At 43.2% G+C, this 20,115-nt stretch overlaps 1 protein-coding gene across 3 annotated transcripts in view; it reads right to left on the bottom strand.

Annotated features, from left to right (window-relative positions):
* Positions 1–20,115, bottom strand: part of CDH20 (cadherin 20) — a 283,902-nt gene that overhangs the window by 165,615 nt on the left and 98,172 nt on the right. The window lies entirely within an intron of this gene.

Raw genomic sequence — 20,115 nt, 5'->3', positions numbered from 1 at the left:
ATAATTTTACTGATGTTTCAATACATTTATCTAAGAGAAAGGTTAAGTTACTCCAGTAGGGCAACCATGCCAGGATTTCTCATTTGACACAGCTGTTTATGCATTAAGCAGTGGAATTGTATGAAATAAAAAATGGATGACTCCAAAGTAATTGCACCACATTTCTGAGGTTAGGAGTACAGTGAAGACTAAAGCCAGAGTGGTTTAAAGGTGTCTGTGGCACAATTACTGTGCTCTATCATAGCTGACATATCTTGGCCTGTCCCCTTGTTAAATTAGGGCAATACTCAGCACTGTTAATTCTTAAAAGACTTCACCGATGAGCATTACTATTTCCATTTTGTGCAATTTGTGAAAAGCAAAAGGAGCAAGGACAAATGAAAACAGCATCAAAGGGAAAAATAAAGAAGCTGGGTTTGTGTTCTATCATTGCTTTTATCACAGCACTTCTAGATAACCAAATTATGACTTGCTGAACATATTCTGTGATCTGCTTACGCTTAGAAAGTGGAGAAGTGCATTTAGATGTTGGAAATAGAAGCCAATCGATTCATTTGGGATTTCTCTCATAGAATCATAAAATGGTCTAGGTTGGAAGGGACCTCAAAGATCATCCAGCTCCAACCCACTGCTGTAGGCAGGGACACGTCCCACAAGAGCAGGTTGCTCAAGGCCTCATCCAATCTGGCCTTAAACACCTCCAGGGAGGAAGCAGCCACAACCTCCCTGGGCAACCTGTGCCAGTGTCTCACCACTCTCACTGTAAAGAACTTCCTCCTAACATCCAGTCTAAATCTCTCCTCTTCCAGTTTAAATCCATTACTCCTCATCCTGTCACTACAAGACCTTGTAAATAGCCCTCCCCAGGCTTCCTGTAGGCCCCCTTCAGATACCAGAAGGCCACTATAAGGTCTCCTCAAATCCTTCTCTTCCCCAGACTGAAGAGCCCCAACTCTTGTCACCTGTCCTCATAGCACAGGTGCACCAGCCCTCTGACCATCTCCGTGGCCCTCCTCTGGACTCGCTCCAACACTTCCAAGTCTCTCCTGTGCTGGGGACTCCAGAACTGTACACAGTACTCCAGGTGGGGTCTCACAGGAGCAGAGCAAAGGGGCAGAATCACTTCCCTTGCCCTGCTGGCAACACTTCTCTTGCTGCAGCCCAGCACATGGTTGCTGTCTGGGCTGCACTTGCACAGTGCCAGCTCATGTTGAGCTTTTTATCGACCCAGACCCCCAGGTCCTTTTCCTCAGGGCTGCTCTCCAGCCATTATCCACCCAGCCTGTATCTGTGCTTGGGATTGCGCCAACCCAGGTGCAGGACCTTACACTTGGCCTTGCTGAATGTCATGAGGTTGGCCTGGGCACACCTCTCCAGCCTGTCCAGGTCTCTCTGGATGGCATCCCTGCCCTCTAGCAACTTGACTGTGCCACACAGCTTGGTGTCATCTGCAAACTTGCTGAGAGTGCACTTGATTCCTCTGTCCATATCACTGACAAAGACATTAAACAGCACCGGTCCCTGCACTGACCCCTGTGGGACACCACTTGTCACTGGTCTCCAGGTGGACATTGTGCTGTTGATCACTACTCTCTGTGTGCAACCATCCAGCCAATTCCATTCTGACCTTCTGGAGGCAGCTTTAAGTGCTTACGTGTGATTGAAGACCCAGTGGTATCTGGGATCCTCTAAGTTACAACAGGCTTCTGCTACCAGTTCAGGAGCCACATGAATGATTCACAGCCAGTTTTCTGCTACACCCCAACAGGACTACTTCAGTGGCTGTGCTGAGGAGTGAATGAAAAACTCACTAACAGAAAACTCAAATATCCAAGGCTTCCAAGTTTGCCACTTCCAAGCTTTTCTGAAGTTTTGGAACACTCTGGGAACAGGGAGAGAGATGGTAGGACAGCCTGCCCTAAGCATGCTCACTCGCATAGCACTGATACCTGAGGGAAAGGAAAGGCAGGAGTACAGGAAGAACATCCTCTTCATCAGAATTGTTGGCAGAAAAAAATGGCAAAGTTTCTCATGGGAGTCTAGAACTGTCAGTGACTAAAATGTACACTCTCAGCTATGACACAGGAATACAAAGCAAGGGACCCAAAGGCATGAAATCCCGTGTTATGGGGAGACTAAAGAGACACTTGCAGGGAAAGTGACCCCCAAAGTTCTTGTCGACTCAGTTATGACTCCAGGAAAGGTCAGCTGTCATTTCTGCTTCCATTATATCATAAACATCCTTTGCCTATTGGCACCAAGTACCTCCTGTAGGTCTTTAATCACACAGAAACAGAGTTATAATCCTCCAGCTCTCTGTGTTTGCACATCAATAATATTATTCATGTCTCCCGACTATCAAGGCAATAAGGAAAGGACATTCTTTTGGTCTGGTATCTTCTTTCTGAAATGAAATATGAAAGCTTTGATTTCCATAGGAATAAAAGATTAACCATATGTCTTTCCCTGTTTCTGACACTATTAATTATACACATACACTTCAGATCATTGACTATTGGAAGTACAAGGAATAGCATGTTTCAAAGTGTTCAGAAATGCCCTAGCATGTGGGAGTTTTTTCTGTCCTGAACAGTAGCCAGTCCAAACGGGAGAAAATGCTAATGCATGTAATTAATTCTTTCCTGTCTGTGGCAATAAAGGCCAAATTCCTCAGCTGGAATCAACAGGTTAAATATTCCTCTTATGGGAATTTTCTAGCAAAATACTCCTTGTAAGGCAGGCTCTAAATGCTAATTTAAAGATGTGGAACAAGTAGAAGAAACAAAGGGTATGTGGGGTAGTTGAGTGGAGAAAGGAATACTGCAATACTGCAAAAGGAAATTCAGTTCCAATCCTTACTGCATTTCTATCATGGTGCAACTGCTTGCAAGACTCTACATAACCTATAAGAAGTCAAGAAAGAGGAAAAATATCTAGTTTAACATCATAAGACCAGTCTAAAAGCAATGAGAAAAGTGCCTATCAGATCAGACTTAATCTCTCTTGTCTTGCCACCTGTCTAAGGCAACACCTGGTTCAGGGTGTTTCAGAAGAAGGTATGCAATACCTGTGAGCTTCACATGCTCACAGCTCAGCTTGCATCCCACCTACCTATTTTAGCTTTAAGTTGGCACATGCCCTGAAGCATGAGACTGTATTTCCCTAATTTAATTTTATCCTATCTAATACTGGATTATCAGTTTTGAAAACTTCAGGGAAAATTTTGGCTCACAAAACTCTACTGTAAATAGTTGACTTAGTTCAGCAAATATTAGACACTGCAGAAAGCAAATGGTGTTTGGGATTCTGACAGATGAACTCTGGCAAATTGAGCTAGAGTGGTTTGCAAGTTTATTACCCAAACTCTCTCTGTTAGGAGCCCTCCTGCTGCATCAATATGTACTGGAGAACACCAGCACTCCTTCACTAATTAACTGCCAAGCCCAAACCTCATTAAGAAAACCCTGGTCTTCTGAGCTGCTATGGTAGACTGTGATGTGAAGCCTTCTGCCAAGCTTGTAATGGATCATAGGATAAGAGCGGGAAACAGGAAGGTAACTTCTCACACTCTCACCCTAGAGCTTGCCTGTAGGAACAATTCAGCTCCAGTAACTGAGCATACTTAACAAGGACGATCCCAATCTAAAAATCTAATTCTAAATAATTGTTAGAGTTTTCAAGTCATGTCTAAGCAAAAGACCTGAAAATTGTCACTATTAAATTGCCTGCATGGCACAGATGTGCAGAATGCCACTGTGTTATGGATGTGTAATGTCCCAGATACAGCAAGACTGGAATAGAAACAGCAATGGAATGTCATCCCCTGCTCACCCAACAGCCAGCACACTCTTCACCAGCTTCAGTTTTACAGCCCAGTCCTTGGGCCCTATACTGCCTGGCACACTTGCATCTTCCCCCTCCCCCCAAGTTGCTGCCCTTTGTAGTGATAGGGCTGGCAGGAATCGAGCAAAACTAGAAGTGAGTAGATTCAAACTGGATGTTTGGAAGTTCTTCACCATGAGGGTGGTGAGACATGGGAACAGGCTGCCCAGTGAGGTGGTGGAAGCCCCATTCCTGAAGGTCTTGAAGGCCAGGCTGGATGCAGGTCCAAGCAACCTGATCTAGTGTGAGTTGTCCTTACCCATGGCAAGGGAGTCAGAGCTGGATGATCCTTGAAGTCCCTTCCAGCCCTGACAATTCTATGATTTTTTGATTCTCTGTAGCCGCACAGCTCCCTGCTGGGGTGGTTCTCAGAGACAAACAGTTGCTCTGAAGAGCAAGTTGTAACAGCAACATGCTCCTGACAGGGCACTGCCTACAGAAGAAACATTTTGAGATATTTGCAGGAAAAGCTTTATAAGAGAGTTCTGATTTTTTTATAATGGTTTCCATTTTCTTAATAGTTTGGACAAGCTAGAGTTTATATGGACCACTGAATATAACTTCTGCCTACTCTTTTCCTTCAGTATTTTACACCTCTTCTGTTAATGGCGTATGAGTACCACTAATGCCTTAGAAAAAGACCCATTTGCAATGTTTTGGGTGTTTTCTGTCAGTGGTCTAGGCTGGAATTTTTCCAGCTGGCTACTGCATGTAGACTGTCTGCCAAGTAGGCATTTAAAAGCCATATTGACTTTAATACAGACAAAACCTGTTGTCAGCTTTGCCATCAAATAGAGGCAGGCACCTTCTGAATCTGCCTCCAACAGAGGAAAGTGATTTTGAGGTCCCAGGCTGTTGAAGCTACAGGCATCAATCTACCAAACTATCTACTTAGCACAACTCTGATGGTTATGCTGTGATTACCTCTTCTGACAAGTACATATTACCAGTGGTTTCCTTCACTCAGAATTAAGGAATTCTGCAATATGGGAAGTAAAATAGGTGGCCCTGGAGAATGCAGAATCTTTATGGCTCTCTTTTTTGTATTGCTCAGAAGTGTATTAGTCACACTGCAGGAAGCGTGTGGAAGATATGCTGCTCCTTGGGGAACTTACAGCCTCACCGAAGAAGAGAACAAATAAATACAGGCAAAGGAAGAAGAAGAATACAAGAGGAAGGATACAGCCTAGGTAGGGAGATTGATAAATATTTCATAACACAAGCATAGAGTGGAACTTGTCCTGCTTTCAGCTGGTGGAGATTTATAGATAAGATTATAAAAAATAAGGAAGACTTTGCTGGCTCTAATCAATGGTTCATTTAGCCCAGGATTCTTTTTCAGTGGTGGGAATACATGATGCTACTTAAAGGACACAAGCTTGGCCACTTTCTGCCGTCTATACGTAAAGCCACAGGGCACCACAATGCTCATCTATTCTGACCTCTACAACAAAAAACTACAGAGCCTCATTGAATTAATTTTTATTTGAACTAGAAGGCAGCATCACACACCTCAATGGCAATCTGCTGCTTAACAGTAGCTGTGGATTTACTCAGAGATCTTTGTGGCTTTGTTTTCCTCTCCTTTATTATGTTTGAAATGTTAATCTGCTTCCTTTTCTTAGTAAGTTACCATCATCAACATCAACACTTGTTTTTTGTTTTTTACCTTTCACAACTCAGCAATAGAAAGAAAAAAAGACCTATCATAAAACCTCAGGCATCAAATGACAGAGCTAATTCCCTGATAGCAAAAGCTGGGAAAGGGAAGGGCAGAGATTCCCTACATCTGGAATGCTTTTTGAGCCCAATGTCCATCATATTCCTAGTATCCAGCCTAGTCTTAAAGACCTCCAGGAATGCAGCTTCCACCGCTTCCCTGGGCAATCTGTTCCAGTGTCTCACCACCCTCATGATGAGCAACTTCTTCCTAACATCCAATTCAAATCTACACACTTCTTGTTTTGTTCCATTCCCCCTAGTCCTGTCACTACTTGATGTCTAAAGAAGTCCCTCCCCAGCTTTCTTGTAGGCCTCCTTCAGATACTAGAAGGCCACAATAAGGTCTCCTTGGAGCCTTCTCTTCTCAAAACTGAATAACCTCAACCGGAACATCTTTTGCTTACAGCTCTATGTCCATCATATTCCTAGTATCATAAAGTAATTCTTATCTGTTGGTTTGGAGAAGGGGTATTTCACCTCTATTTCTGTATGCCTATGTTTTATATATTTTATGTCTCTGTTTTGTGAATCTTTCTGTATGTCTGTGCCTGTATTATTTTTGTCTTTGGGTTTTTGCTGTTTGTTTTTGTTTGGTTGGTTGGGGTTTTTTTGTGTTTGGGATTTTTTTATTGTTTTAGTTTTGGTTGTTTGGTTTTGGTGGGTTTTGCTTTTTGCCTTTTTTATTAGTGTTTTGTGTCAACGGCTACTTAAATACTGGTGGGGTAGTTCAGCAACAGATGTACACATTGAGGGAGGTAATTCACCCCCTCTACTCCACTTTGATGTGATCCAGCCTTAAGCATTGCATCCAGTTCTGGAGCCCGTATTACAGGAAGGATATGAATGTGCTGGAGTGTGTCCAGAGAAGGGCCATGAGGATGATCAGAGGGCTGGAGTACCTCTACTATGAAGACAGACTGAGGGAATTTGGGTTGTTCAGTCTGGAGAAGAGAAGGCTCCAAAGAGACCTTATTGTGGCCTTCCAGTATCTGAAGAGGGCCTACAGGAAAGCTGGTAGGCGAGTTTTTAGGATGTCAGGTAGTGACAGGACTAGGGGGAATGGAGCAAAACCAGAAGTGGGTAGATTCAGACTGGGTGTTAAGAAGAAGTTCTTCACCATGAGGGTGATAAGAAACTGGAACAGACTGCCCACGGAGGTGGTGGAAGCCGCATTCCTGGAGGTCTTTAAGATCAGGCTGGATGTGGCTCTGAGCAACATAATACAGTGTGAGGTGTCGCTGCCCATGGCAGGGGAGCTGGAACTAGATGACCTCTGAGGTCACTTCCAGCCACAATTCTGTAATTCTGTGATACATAATGTTAACATCCTTAGGGAAGTTTACTGCTTCTACTAAGCCCACAGAAAAGGACTATGCATTCCCCAACCAACTCTGAGAACTGTGTGCCAGATCCTTGTTTGATGTAAACTGGCTTAGCTCCTTTGAGGTAAATGAAGCCTGGTGAGTAATGGCAGCTGAGGCACTTAAGACACACCAAATGAAGTGTTACACAGAAATGCACAGTGCACAGAAGCATTGCAATCCCTTTACGAAAGAGTAATAAACATCTGAAATGATTTTCTGCAGATATCTGTGATTATCTCAGGGAAATTCTTCACCCTGCAGTTTGCAGAACTTCTCTAAGTTTTCCCTCTTTCTCATTTGTTTTTATACTCCAGTACTGAATATAGACACTGAACAGAAAGGGGGCTATTTTGATAAAATTCCTCATCAAACTGTAAAGCAAGTGAGAGGCGACATAACCTTTGCTCTCTCAGTGACTTTCCAAAACAGCCACGTAGCATAAACAACCCAGGAAAAACTATTTTGTCCCCAACAAAGTAAATCAAACAACTTGAGAAACTGTTATAACATTTCAGCTCGGTCATGAATCACTAGATGCAACCCCAAAGTATTTATAGTTTCTTTGATGGGTTTACACTTCTTTTCTAGATGTGAGAAAAAAACCCAAACTTCTGTAACCTGGAAATAATAGAATTAATGATATTATCTAGTTGATTGTATAATTAATATAATTGAATCACTGTTCAGCTCTATCTGAACATTATTGCTTAGATTTTTCAGTAGTCTTTGCACTTCATCTCAATGTTCTGATTTGTACTTTGGAGAGGATGGTGCTGGTCTCTTCTCACAGGTAGTTAGTGACAGAACAAGAAGGAATGGCCTCAAGCTGCAACTGGGTAGGTTTAGACTGGACATTAGGAAAAATTTTGGACAGGCATTAGAACGGGCTGCCCAGGGAGGTGGTGGAGTCACCAATCCTCAATATGTTTAAAAGTTGTCTGGATGTGGTGCTTGGGGATATGGTTTAGGGTGAATCTTGTAGAGTAGGTTTATCAGTTGGACTTGGTGATCTTGAGGGTCTTTTCCAACCTGAATGTTTCTGTGATTCTGTGAAAGTATCACAAAGGCCCCAGCAACAGCCATCCTAGTGGAGAAGGTTCAAATGCCAACATGTCTTTCAATGGCTCAAGCTACTCAGACTTTCTCTCTTCTTTCTACTCTAGGTGATTTAATTAGAAATGTGTATGTATACAGATTTTTTTTTGCAGTTGTTAGTTTCAAGGCAGCAACACTCATATGAAGCCCTGCTATCAGTTTTCCTCTTCATGTCATCCCCATGTTTATGGCTGCTGAATCTGTAACATTTTGCCATTTGGATTTTAGCCTTCTGCTCAAAACAAAAGAGGAGGGTTTGCCTTAGGGTTTACATAGTCTCTGCTAACTGTGGAAAAGCTGCAATGAATTCAAGGTTTGGATCTTTGCAGCTGTCTCTGTCATGGGGAGGATATACAAAATTACTGGCTCCTGCCTATTGCAAGGCTGCAGTGCATCATTTGGATCGCAGGGCCACGGTCCCTTGGAGCTCAGCATTACATGTTGAGTCCTTGGGAAATCCATTAAAAAATGGTAGGGCTCTCTGTCTAGCTATGAGCCAGGTTGGTGCTGGGTTTTAAATCATTTTAGACTTGTGGTGACTGTGGAGACATTCCAGTCACATAATTAATCTACTAAGAGAAGAGCTGTAGAAAGCAGTTGAGCTGCAAGCTCCAAATGAGAAAGCTGCAATCTGTTGTTCACTGGTAAGTCTGCACATGAGTGGCATCCCAACGCAAGATTCAGCTGCATGCAGTGGTGTGACACAAGGATGAGAAGAAAACCATGAGAGAAAGTCCTTTGCTCTTCCCTTTCCTTAGGAATGGGCCCCTGGCAGGCTCTGATGGGTCTGGTGAATGCCACAAAACTGTTAGTGTGCTGAAATGACAGAAAGCATTCAGTGGGACTGGGGAAGTGCTAGTTACATGCCAAATACCAGTAGCCATGGTGGCTCATATGCTGCCTCTTGGCTCTGGTAGCTCACTGAGGATTGGTGAGGACAGGTTTCTTAGCAGGAACTGCTGGTAGTGCAGTGGAAAACAGCAACCTTGGAGGCTGGAGCTGGTCCTGCTTTTAAACTGACTTTTTATCTGTGGCCAAATGTCTTCTCCACTGACCAGAGCACAACAGAATTTCTCTAATGAGAATATATTAATGCTAGCAAATTCCCATCTAGTCAGCCATGCTCAGAAATTGGCTATTAGCTTTTTGTTTAGATTTCTTATTTAAAAAATGAAAATGCAATACCCTTGTCTAAAACTCAAGGCATGAACGTACAAGACATTTTAATAAGTGTGCTAATGTTCTTATTACAAACCTCTTGGTGCACCAAAACAAAAGCCTTTCCTCACAACTCAATTATTTCCATTCACTCCATCTGCACAGAAAGGCCAGAAAAATACAGGAGCTTAAGCACATTTGGAAAATCATTGATTTGGAGTACTGTCAGATCAGGGTTGGAGCAGTGAATCTCAAAGGCCTTTCACTCTGTGGAGGAATTATGTCCTCCACAGCCTGTCCCACTTTTCTTTCTAAACCTTGGTCTGTTGGTTAAAGCAGATCTGGCAATTTTATTTCCAACAGGGGTAGACACAGGAAGAGAGAGGGAAGACCTTGGTGGCATCCAAGACTTAGGCAAACTGTGTAGGTCCTTATTTGCTGTACAGACAAGTGATTGGCCAAGAAACAAAGTGGAAGGCAAAGCAAGATCTGTGTCTTATGACAACTGTATTGCTTTTCTCCCCTGCAGGCATTGAACAACACTTATTGTAGCACTTTTGGGAGACTTTGAAGTTCCTTTACTTCTAATTGCAGAACTTGTGTCATTTGGGGAATTTGAAAACAGCCTCTTTTCATCTTTTCCAACAGTCAAATGTTACATGTTAACATTTCATTCCACAGATGATGAATTCAGATACAGAAATGATTGGCATTTCGTTCCACATGCTGCTGTTTTTTTCTCAGCTAAAAGACACCTATTTGAGCCCAGACGCTGCCACTCTGCTAGTCTCCTGCCCCATCACTGGTGGTCTTTTGTTTCCAGACACAATGTGGCATTTGGACCCTTCTGCACCTGAGCTGCGGTGCTCGTGCCAGGTGCTCCTGAAAACAGGCTGGGAGAATATGCCTGGAGCTGCCATCCCTCTCCAGGATTTGCCACTGAACAAAGCAAGGATTGAGTTTGATAGCCAGTGTGGGAGCAGTGGGGCAAGGACGTGTTTCTTCTGCTGAGATAGGTTGTAACAGAGCAAAATGTGGGTATGAGTAGAACGTAAATAAAGAAAGAAATAATAAATTGCAAAATCAAGTCCTGTAATGAAAAAATAAATAATCTAGATTGAATGTCTTAGAGTGTCAAAGCCTGATTTATTAGCAATTCTGGCTGACCATTATTATTATTAGGTGAGCAACTTGCAGTGATTTTTCACCTGGTGCTCTGCAAATTAACTGTGCTACAGGATGAATGCAGGAGATTGGTGTTTATTGTTTTATGAAATTATACAGTAGGTAAAAATTCACTTGGAACATCACCACCATCACTTTGCAGTTTTATGACCTATAGCGCATCTGACACACAGTAGTGCTGCTGCTCAACACAGATGAACAACAACATCAGTACCACTGGTCATTTGGAGCAGTGAATAACAGCAACAGGAGGAGAGCCAATATTTGTTTCAGGTTGGCAGAGAAATCCACTTACCTGCAGGTTATTCTCATGTTTATTCCATGTGGAAGAGCGGAGGAAAGCTTTAGCTTTTCTGACACATTATATGCTAATGTTTTCCACGCCAAAATTCTGAGCCAGGTATCCTAATTATGCACTAATTCCCTCCCAGCTACTCCCATTACAGTGACAGGTGAACTGCTGGCCATGTTTATTTGCACTCCTCAAACACAGTGCAACTATGACCCTGAGTAAAAAAAAAGGCATTTGCATATGCAGAAGAAGCCGGTGGCAACTGGGATTCTAGTTTAGCTCTTGTTGTAGTAAATGACATTACTGCACAGCCCAAATATTTCTTTTATGTCAGATTCTACTTACTGGTTTCCATTTCCTAGAGCCAATACAGGAATCAATCATGTCAAAAGGAGAATTCAATACAAAAATCCTTTATGGCATAAGCTTAATTATAGATATATTTTCTTTTGTAAAAATAGAAGAAATCCAAGCATTAGAGCCCTTTACAGATCTTCCTATACAATCTGAAGTAGCTCTATCTATATACAAAAAATTATGATTGAACTTCTTTGACTCCTTACATAAAAAGAAAAAAAACATGGGAAAGGCCTGGAAACATTTTGTCCTCAGCAAAATCACTGCACAATGTCCTCTTAACTGCACTGACAGAAAAGGAAAAGCACTGCAAATTAACTATGAGACTGCAAGGTTTCAAAATCTTGATGTCCTTCCTGCAACTCATTGTTTTAGTCACTAAAGCCCACATATTGAAATTGATTGAGAAAAACACTGGGAACTGATCTGTCCCTGGTGTCTTCATATCAAATGAAACTATTTTTTCAGTCTCTTAATTATCTATCTAATGAGCTAGGCTGGAGAACAATGTTTCATATGAGTTTTGCTGGAAGATAGTGCAAGTGTTGGTGCCTTCTGTGCAAGGACGGGAAAAGGGCTCACCTTAAGCTGGATTCCAATCTCCTTACTTTGTAAGTGTGAACTAAGTGCATATGAACTACTACTGTCATGAAGCAGAGCATCAGAATCTAGCCCAGCACAAGATACATATTCTACATGATGCTACTAAAACTTTTCTGGTAGAATTTCTTTGAATCATAAGATAGTTTTAGATTTAGAGCTCAAGAAAAATAAGAAATTATGCAACTCAATATGCTGTGAAATGGCAGATTTTAAGGGGTGAAAACAAAATCTTTGCAACAGCTCTCAGTTAAAATCTCCTATGTGCATATTTTTAGAAAGAGCCTACTTCACTTTTGAAAATACCAGAAAATTAAGGTTTAATATAATCTGAAGGGCAACATCTACTATATTAATTCCTCTACACAACTTTCTCCCCTTCTTGTTTAATTTTCCCCACTTTTCATATCCAGATTATAATTTAAGAATTCCCCTGCCATTCTCAAAGCAGTAACTCAACCCTAAACAGTTTCCTTCTCATAGCATGTAGATAGCAGTGATGGAGTATGAACTTTTACCTCCACTGTTTTGCTTGCCCTTTGTAGGACTTTCTGTGGAACAGCTAGTTCCTTGCACAATCATGCCCTCACAATTCCCTAAAGACACAAGGCAGGATTTTAATATCTTAATTTCAAAGCTGCCCATCCATCCTAGACAAGGTACCGAATGAGCACTGTGCCTGCTACGTGTGGATCTATGTCAGTGGTGGTTAAGTTAGACTTGGCAGAAAAGGCACTTAAAATTATAGCTTGTGCCCAGACTTTGCCTAGGTTTGGTTCCCATCCCACCTCACCCCAAGGTGTTCTATCAGCATAGCCTTGGCTATGACAGCAGGCAAATACATCCCAGATTTATTTGGATAAACCTGCTCACGAGAGCAAGAGTAGAAAAAAGGCAAATGTCGTAGTGCTTTGTTATCTTCTCTACGAAGTTATTATCAGTAAGGGACAGTGCACAAGATCAATGTTTTTTCTGAACAGAAATTGGAAGTACTCACTGCCCAATTAATTTGTGCCTTTCAATTCCTGTTACCATTAATGCTGGATACAACATTGCCAAGTGTTTGTTACTGTGCTTTTTTCCCCCTTGTTACTGTGCTTTTTTCCCCCTGGAGAGCTGGGTGGATGCAAACTTCATGAAGTTCAATAAGTACAAGTACAGGGTCCTGCATAACAACAGGCACCCAGTACAAATTGTGGGCTGCCCTGCTGGGAAGCAGGAATCCTGGTGCACAGCAAGTTCTGCATGGGACAGCAATGTGCCCTTGGGGCCAGGAGAACCAATGGCATTCTGGGGTGCATCAGGAAAAGTGTGTCCAGCAGGTCTAGGGAGGTTATTTTCCTCTTCTACTCTGCCACAGTGAGACCACACTTAGAATACTGTGTCCAATTTTGAGCACCCCAGTTCAAGAGAGACAGGGACCTGCTGGAAAGATTCCAGTGGAGAGGCACAAGGATTACTGGAACAACTCCCCTACAAAGAGAGTCTGAGAGACCTGGGGCTGCTTAGTCTGGAGAAGAGAAGACTGAGAGGGGATATCATCAATGTGTATAAATATCTGAGGGTTGGGTGTCAAGTGGATGGGGCCGGTATCTTTTTGGTGGTTGTGGTGGGCCTGATAGGTCAAACATGGGCTTATCCATGCCCTGGCTTGTCCAGATATGTTTCCCTGCTCCCCCTACTTCTGTGCTGGGGGGAGGCAACCGTAGGAGGGGAAGGTGAAAGCCCTGGCTTCACCTAATATGGTGAGGCTTGGTAAAGTGCCATTCTGATTGGCAAATCTATGTCCAATGCTCCATTAGTCTTGAGACTTCTAGCTAAGTCTAGAAGCAAATTCTTGGCTCAACTACCTGTCCACCAACATCTGTACAGCTCTGACAACACCTGCTGAAGCAGGCTGGAAAATGACAACAGTCTTAACTGTAGACACTAGTAACACATGCCACATGCTAAAGATAATGCTGACGCAAAATTCACCATTAATCTTCTTTTAAAGCCTCTTTGAGAGCAAACATAAAGTAACACCAAATATGTAACTAGAACAACTGAATGATTACTTTTATACATTCAGTTAAATGGGAAAGGACTTGGTTAATAGCACTCTGGGCTACTGGCTACTAGTTGTTCACATTGAAACTGATCCAGCTCCATGCAGGATAACACCAAACAGTAGACAGGCTAGATTATGAGCTCTTCCCGCCTGCCACCCCAATACTGAATACCATTTCCATTCTGAATTACAGTGACAACACAAAATAAAAAGCTAAAAGTGGAAGTGAAGAGCTCTGCAAGTTTTCTTTCATTTAAATGTGTCAATGAAGTCAGCTTTTGCATGGAGTGACAACTTAACTTTGCTCCTCTGAGCTGCCACAAAGTCTTGTGCAAATTCTAATTCTGATTCATGCAGTCCTGTTCTCCAGCCTGCTTTGGTCCCTCTGGCTTGACTACATTTTAGTCAGGGGTTACACTGCCTCATTATAGCGGAGAAATGGAACAGAGCAGAAGGAAGTGTAGCTGTTCAGTGCAGAGATTAATTGAATTTCCACTGAATGCATTAATTTGGCTTAAGCATATGGTAGAATTAGGTAACTATGATTCTAGCCTTTTGAGTTACTAAACTGTTCCTGGCCCTGTTCACCAGCAGGGTGATGAAGCAAATCACCTCAGAGGAGACACGCTTCTAAGCATTTCACAGGTCACACTACAGCAAAAATAAGTTCTCTGGGCCTTTTTCTTTGCATTCTGTCACTAGACTATCTTTAGGTTAATGCTTTCCTCTGCTTCTGCACCTGCCTCTGTGATGGCCTCTTACTGTGGCTCTTTCACTTCCCTTTTCCTGCTCCACACGTTCAATTCTCCTCCATCCGCACCAGCACACCCCCCCATTTCTCAGGGATGCATCAGAGAAGTAGTGACAGCAAGTCCAAAGGCAATGAAGGAGAGTTCAGGGCCGTGGGATGACTAGTTAAGGCATTGAGAGCACAAGCAGTGCTCTTCTCTATCCCTCCAGCTGAGGAAATGATGAGGGAACACACAGGAAGAGTCAGCAGATCAATGCCTGGCTCTGAGCCTGGTGTAATTGACAGAACTTTGGGTTCTTTTACCATGGTTTGATTTACTGGACACCAGGCCTGCTGGAAACAGATGGGATACACCTATCTCAAAATCGTGGGAAAAAATCCTACCCCAGGAGCTAGCAGGGCTCATGGAAAGAGCTTTAAACTAGATCTAAAGGGGGAAGGGCAAGAAATTGGGCTTGCAAGAAATAAGCCCGAGGGCAGCACAGCAGTGTTTGAAGGATAGTGTGCCAGCAAGGAAAAAAAGAGGACTAAGTAGAATCTCTATCATTTAGTGGATGCATGAAGGAACATAATGATCAACGAAGAGGAAAGGTTTAGGGACTGAATACCTCTTTTGCCTCAGTCTTTAGCATTAGGACTGGTTGTCCACTGGATACCCAGCTCCCTGAGCTGGAAGGTAGAGATGGAGAGCAGAAGGAAGCCCCCATAATCCAGGATGAGATGATTAGCAACCTGCTGCACCATTTAGAAATACTCAAGTCTATGGGGGCAGATGGCACACACCTGAGGATACTGAGAGAGCTGCTGGAAGTGCTCATCAAGCCACTTTCCATCATTTACCAGCAATCCTGGCTAACTGGAGAGGTCCCACTTGGCTGGAGATTGGCAAACGTGATGCCTATCTACAAGGAGGGGTGAAAGGAGGACTGAAGAACTGCAGACATGTCAGTCTCACCTTGGTGCTGTGGAAGGTCACAGAGCAGACCATCCTGAATACTATTATGCAGCACATATAGGGCAACTGGGTGATGACCCAGTCAGTATTGGTTCACGAAGGGCATAACAAGATGACCCACTTAGTGGACTAGAGAAAGGCTGTGGATGGTGTTTATCTGGACATTACTAAAACATCTGACACTATTTCCCACAACATCTTTCTGGAGAAACTGGCTACATGTGGCTTGGAAGGATGAACACTTCAATGGGTAAAAAAGTAAGTCTGGATGGCCAGGCCCAAAGACTGGTAGTGAACGGAGTCAAATCCATATGTTGTTATGTTATTCAGGACTCAGGATTGGGGCCAGATATTTATTAATAACCTGGATGAGGGAATCGAGTGCACCCTCAGTAAGTTTGCAGGTGACACTAAACTAGGAGGGACTGCTGATCCTCTTGTTGGTAGAAAGGCTCTGCAAAGGGACCTGAACAGTCATACGCAATTCAACAAGGCCAAGTTCCAAGTCCTGCACTTTGGCCACAACAACTCCATGCAACGCTACAGGCTTGGGGCAGACTGGCTGGAAAGCTGCCTGGCAGAGAAAGACCTGGGAGTGTTGACTAAGAGATGACTGAATAGGAGCCATCCAGACAGGGGATGGCCAAGAAGGGCAAGAGCATCCTGGGCTGTATCAGAAATGGCGTGACCAGCCAGACTAGGGAAGTGATTGTTTCCCTGTACTCAGCACTGGTGAGCCCATACCTTGACTACTGTGATTGATTTTGGGGCCCTCATGACAGGAAAAACATGAGGTGCTGTAGCAGGGTCTAGAGAAGTACAACAAAGCTGATGAAGGGTCTAGAGAACAGGTCTGATGAGGAGCAGCTGAAGGAATTGGGGTTGCTTAGTCTGGAGAAAAGGATGCTCAGGGAAGACATTATCATTCTCTACAACTACCTGAAAGGAGAGTGTAGCAAGGTGGGTGTTTGTCTCTTCTTCCTAACAACAAATGATAGGACAGAAGGAGTTGCTCTTGCTGGCCTTGAGTTCCACCATGGGTGTTTTAGTTTGGATATTAGCAGAAAGTGCTACCAAATGCTGGAATAGGCTTCTAGAGAGGTTCAGCTTTCTTGATTTGAACATGAAACCAAGTAACACAACCCTTACTCATCTTTTCCAATAGCTGAAGAACTTGAGTCCCACATAATCACACAGGCCAGTCATTTGTGGCTGTGTCTAACAGTAAATTGCATAGGAAATAAATAGTTACTAGGGACTGAATGTGCTTAGGCTACATGAGCTGTCACAGTGCTATGCTACTAAATTCTCTCAATCTCTAACACATAGTGACCACAAAGTACCCATTAGGAATAGCTTATGGTAAATTCCAGTTCCCAGAACTTGGCTGGGTGTTATTTGAGAGGACTGGAAATGGGGCAAAAGCCAGTAAGGTGATGTCCTAACAAATCAAGAGTACATATCATTGCTTTTCAGTGTTCAGAAACATCCCTCAGCAGTATTTTACTAATGTAAACTTAGGCTGTGTTTGTCTTCCAAGTCAATGAAGCAACTCCACCGTCCCTGTATCTTTGGTTGTTTACACAGATTGAAGTCTATTCAAAACAAGACAAGAATCTGTTATATTCCTTGCACTCTTATCATGCATGTATTTCCCAGTATGGCTCTTATTGTTGGTGTCTAAATCAAGAAGATGATTTATAGTTTATTTAACATGTGTATTAAAATAGTGATAGAAAGTAAAATCTTTCAATGAGTAAGTATAAAGATAAGCAAGCTTATGGGATCCCACTGTGCTGAGTGCTGTGCAAACCTACAGAGTGAGACAGCCTCATGGAGATTACAGAGAGCTCTCTTTACATTGGCAGAAACCTTCAAGCAGCAGGGATGTGCCACGTGCAAACAGAATTAATGACTTGAGAAAGAACATGTAACAGGTCAGTAGCAGAGATGGGTCAAAGACAATGACTTGAAGGCTGCAGTAGATGTCAAGTGGAGGACAAGCCCATGGAGCACTGTCACTGCAAATCAGGCATTGGGCTGCTTCAGGGGGAGTCTGAGGAAAGCTCTTACCCACATCTGCTCAGCACTGATGAGGTTGCCCTGACATGCTGTGTCTAGTCCTGGGCCTCCCAGCTTGAAAGGAATGTGGAGAAACTGGAGAGTGTCTTGCAGAGAACTATCACGACAGGCATGAACCACGGACATATGTCCTACAAGGACAGGTGAAGAGGTATGGTACAAAGTCTGGTGAGGAAGAGAATATGAAGCAATATGGTACAAGCCTATGTTTACTTGAAGAGAGGTGTGAGGATGCCTGACCTGCACTTCTTTCATTGTCAAGAGATGGTATAGTAAGAGCTGGAAGTCACACACTGTGGCTTGAGTGGGTTGGATTAAGACAACTTTAGGGAAAAAAGCCTTTTTCATTAGGAGAAAGCTACCAGGCTAGCAGGAGAGGCTACCAAATGTCTGCCTCTGGAAGTTTGCAAGGCTTAACTAGAAAAAGTAACTGCTAACCTGACCTACTGCTGGCATCACCTGACTTTGTGTGGAAGTGAGCTGGATGGACTTGATGATCACTGCTCTTTCTGTAATGGAAAATGCACACATACTAGTTCTGGCCACAAAACTTGTGCAGAAATAAGTCGCATCACCAAATTATTTTGCTTAGAAAAGACCACTGAATCCAACTGTCAACATAACACCACCACGGCCATTAATCCATGTCTGGAAGTGCCCAATCTACATGCTTTTAAAACACCTCCAGGCATAGAGACTCCAACATTCCCTGGGCTGATTTCAAAGCCTGACCACTCTTTCAGTAAAGGTACTTTTCCTAATATTCAACCTAACTCCCCCGGCACAGCTCAAAGCCATTTCATGTCATCCTATCACTTTATTACTCTATTCCACTTCAGTGTACATTTGATAAACAAAGGTAACTATTCTCATAGTTACTTTCTCTGATTGGATTTATACTCTGCCCTGCCAGAGCAGCAGTGGTGTTAACATTTTGGAGAAGTGTATTCTGATCACTATTAGAGAAGATTTCTTTCCTATTCCAGGAAATTTACTTTATCTGCAGTCTGATACTGAAGGTCATCACATACTCAATCTGTTTTTTCCTTTCTAATAAGCGATACACAATTGCCATTTTCATCTTTACAGGCTCATTTTGCATTCCTTTTATGAAAAGAGAATATGACCTCAAGGAGATCCAAATTTTGCCTATATGCACAAAAAAATACTTGAATCTGCTGACAAATATATGTCAGGACTTCATAAGGACTTGGTAGGCACTGATGGCAGAATATATTTGACAAGATTAATCACAGACCAACTCATGGAACTATTAGCCAAACTGCACAAGTATGAGTGAAAAGCACTTACACCCAAAATAATTTAATAGAAATACTGTTGCTAACACAGCACAGTCCACTAAAGATAAAAGACAGTGACTGGTCAAAGACAAGAGCACAGCCAAGCATTTAATCCACTAACTATGCAACTTCCAATCTGGTCATGGTGTGTCAGACAACCACACAATCACAGAAGGTTAGGGGCTAGAAGGAGCCTCGAAAGATCACCCAGTCCAACCTCCCCTGCCAGAGCAGGATCACCTATAGCAGACCACACAGGAATTCATCCAGGTGGGTTTTGAATATCTTCAGAGAGGGAGACTCCACAATCCCCTGGGCAGCCTGCCTCTTCCAGTGCTCTGTCATCCTCCCAGGGAAATATTTTTTCCTCACATTTACATGGAACTTCCTACGTCTTAACTTCCACCCATTGCTCCTTGTCTTGTCATTGGGCATCGCTAAGAAAAGGCTGACTCCCTCTTCTTGGCACTCACCCCTTACATATTTATAAACATGAGGTCACCTCTCAGTCTCCTCTCCTCCAAGCTAAAGAGCCCCAGCTGCCTAAGTCTCTCCTCGTAAGGGAGATGTTCCACTCCCTTCATCATTTTCGTGGTTCTGCACTGGACTCTTTCAAGCAGTTCCCTGAGGTCCTTCTTGAACTGAGCGTCCCAGAACTGGACACAATATTCCAGATGCAGCCTCACGAGGGCACAGTAGAGGGGGAGGAAAACCTCTCTCACAGTCATTCTAATACACCCCAGGATGGCATTGGCCTTCTTGGCCACCAGAGCACATTGCTGGCTCGTGGTCAACCTTCCATCCACTAGGACTCCCAGGTCCTTTGTCCCTTTACTGCTCTCCAGGTCAGTCCCCAACATATACTGATTTATGGAGTTGTTCTTTCCCAGGTGCAAGACTCTACACTTGCTCTTGTTGAGCTTCATGAAATTTCTCCCTGCCCAACCCTCCATCCTGTCTAATCTCCCTAAACAGTGATTTGTATGTTTGAAGAAATGGTACCACAGCATGGCCCAGCTCCCAGTCCTGCTTTGCTGGAGATATCAGCATCCAACACCGAGTACATGACAAAGCATGCAAAAGCTGCTTGGTATTATCTCATTGTTAAGGCACACCATAAACTCAGTATTGGCTTCTTTCATGCCTCTCACGTAGGATGCCCCCCATTATCTGGGAGTCCTGACAGACAACAGGATGACGAGCCAGCAGTGTGCCTTTGTGGCCAAGAAGGCCAATGGCAATCTGGGATAAATTAAGAGAAGTGTCGCCAGTAGGTCAAGGGAGGTTCTGTTCCCCTTCTATTCTGCACTTCTAAGGCTTC

Source organism: Pogoniulus pusillus, chromosome 21 (genome assembly GCF_015220805.1).
Source record: "Pogoniulus pusillus isolate bPogPus1 chromosome 21, bPogPus1.pri, whole genome shotgun sequence".
Lineage (NCBI taxonomy): Eukaryota > Metazoa > Chordata > Aves > Piciformes > Lybiidae > Pogoniulus > Pogoniulus pusillus.
The sequence above is the reverse complement of the archived record's forward strand: the minus strand, read 5'-3'. Positions and strand labels throughout refer to the sequence as shown.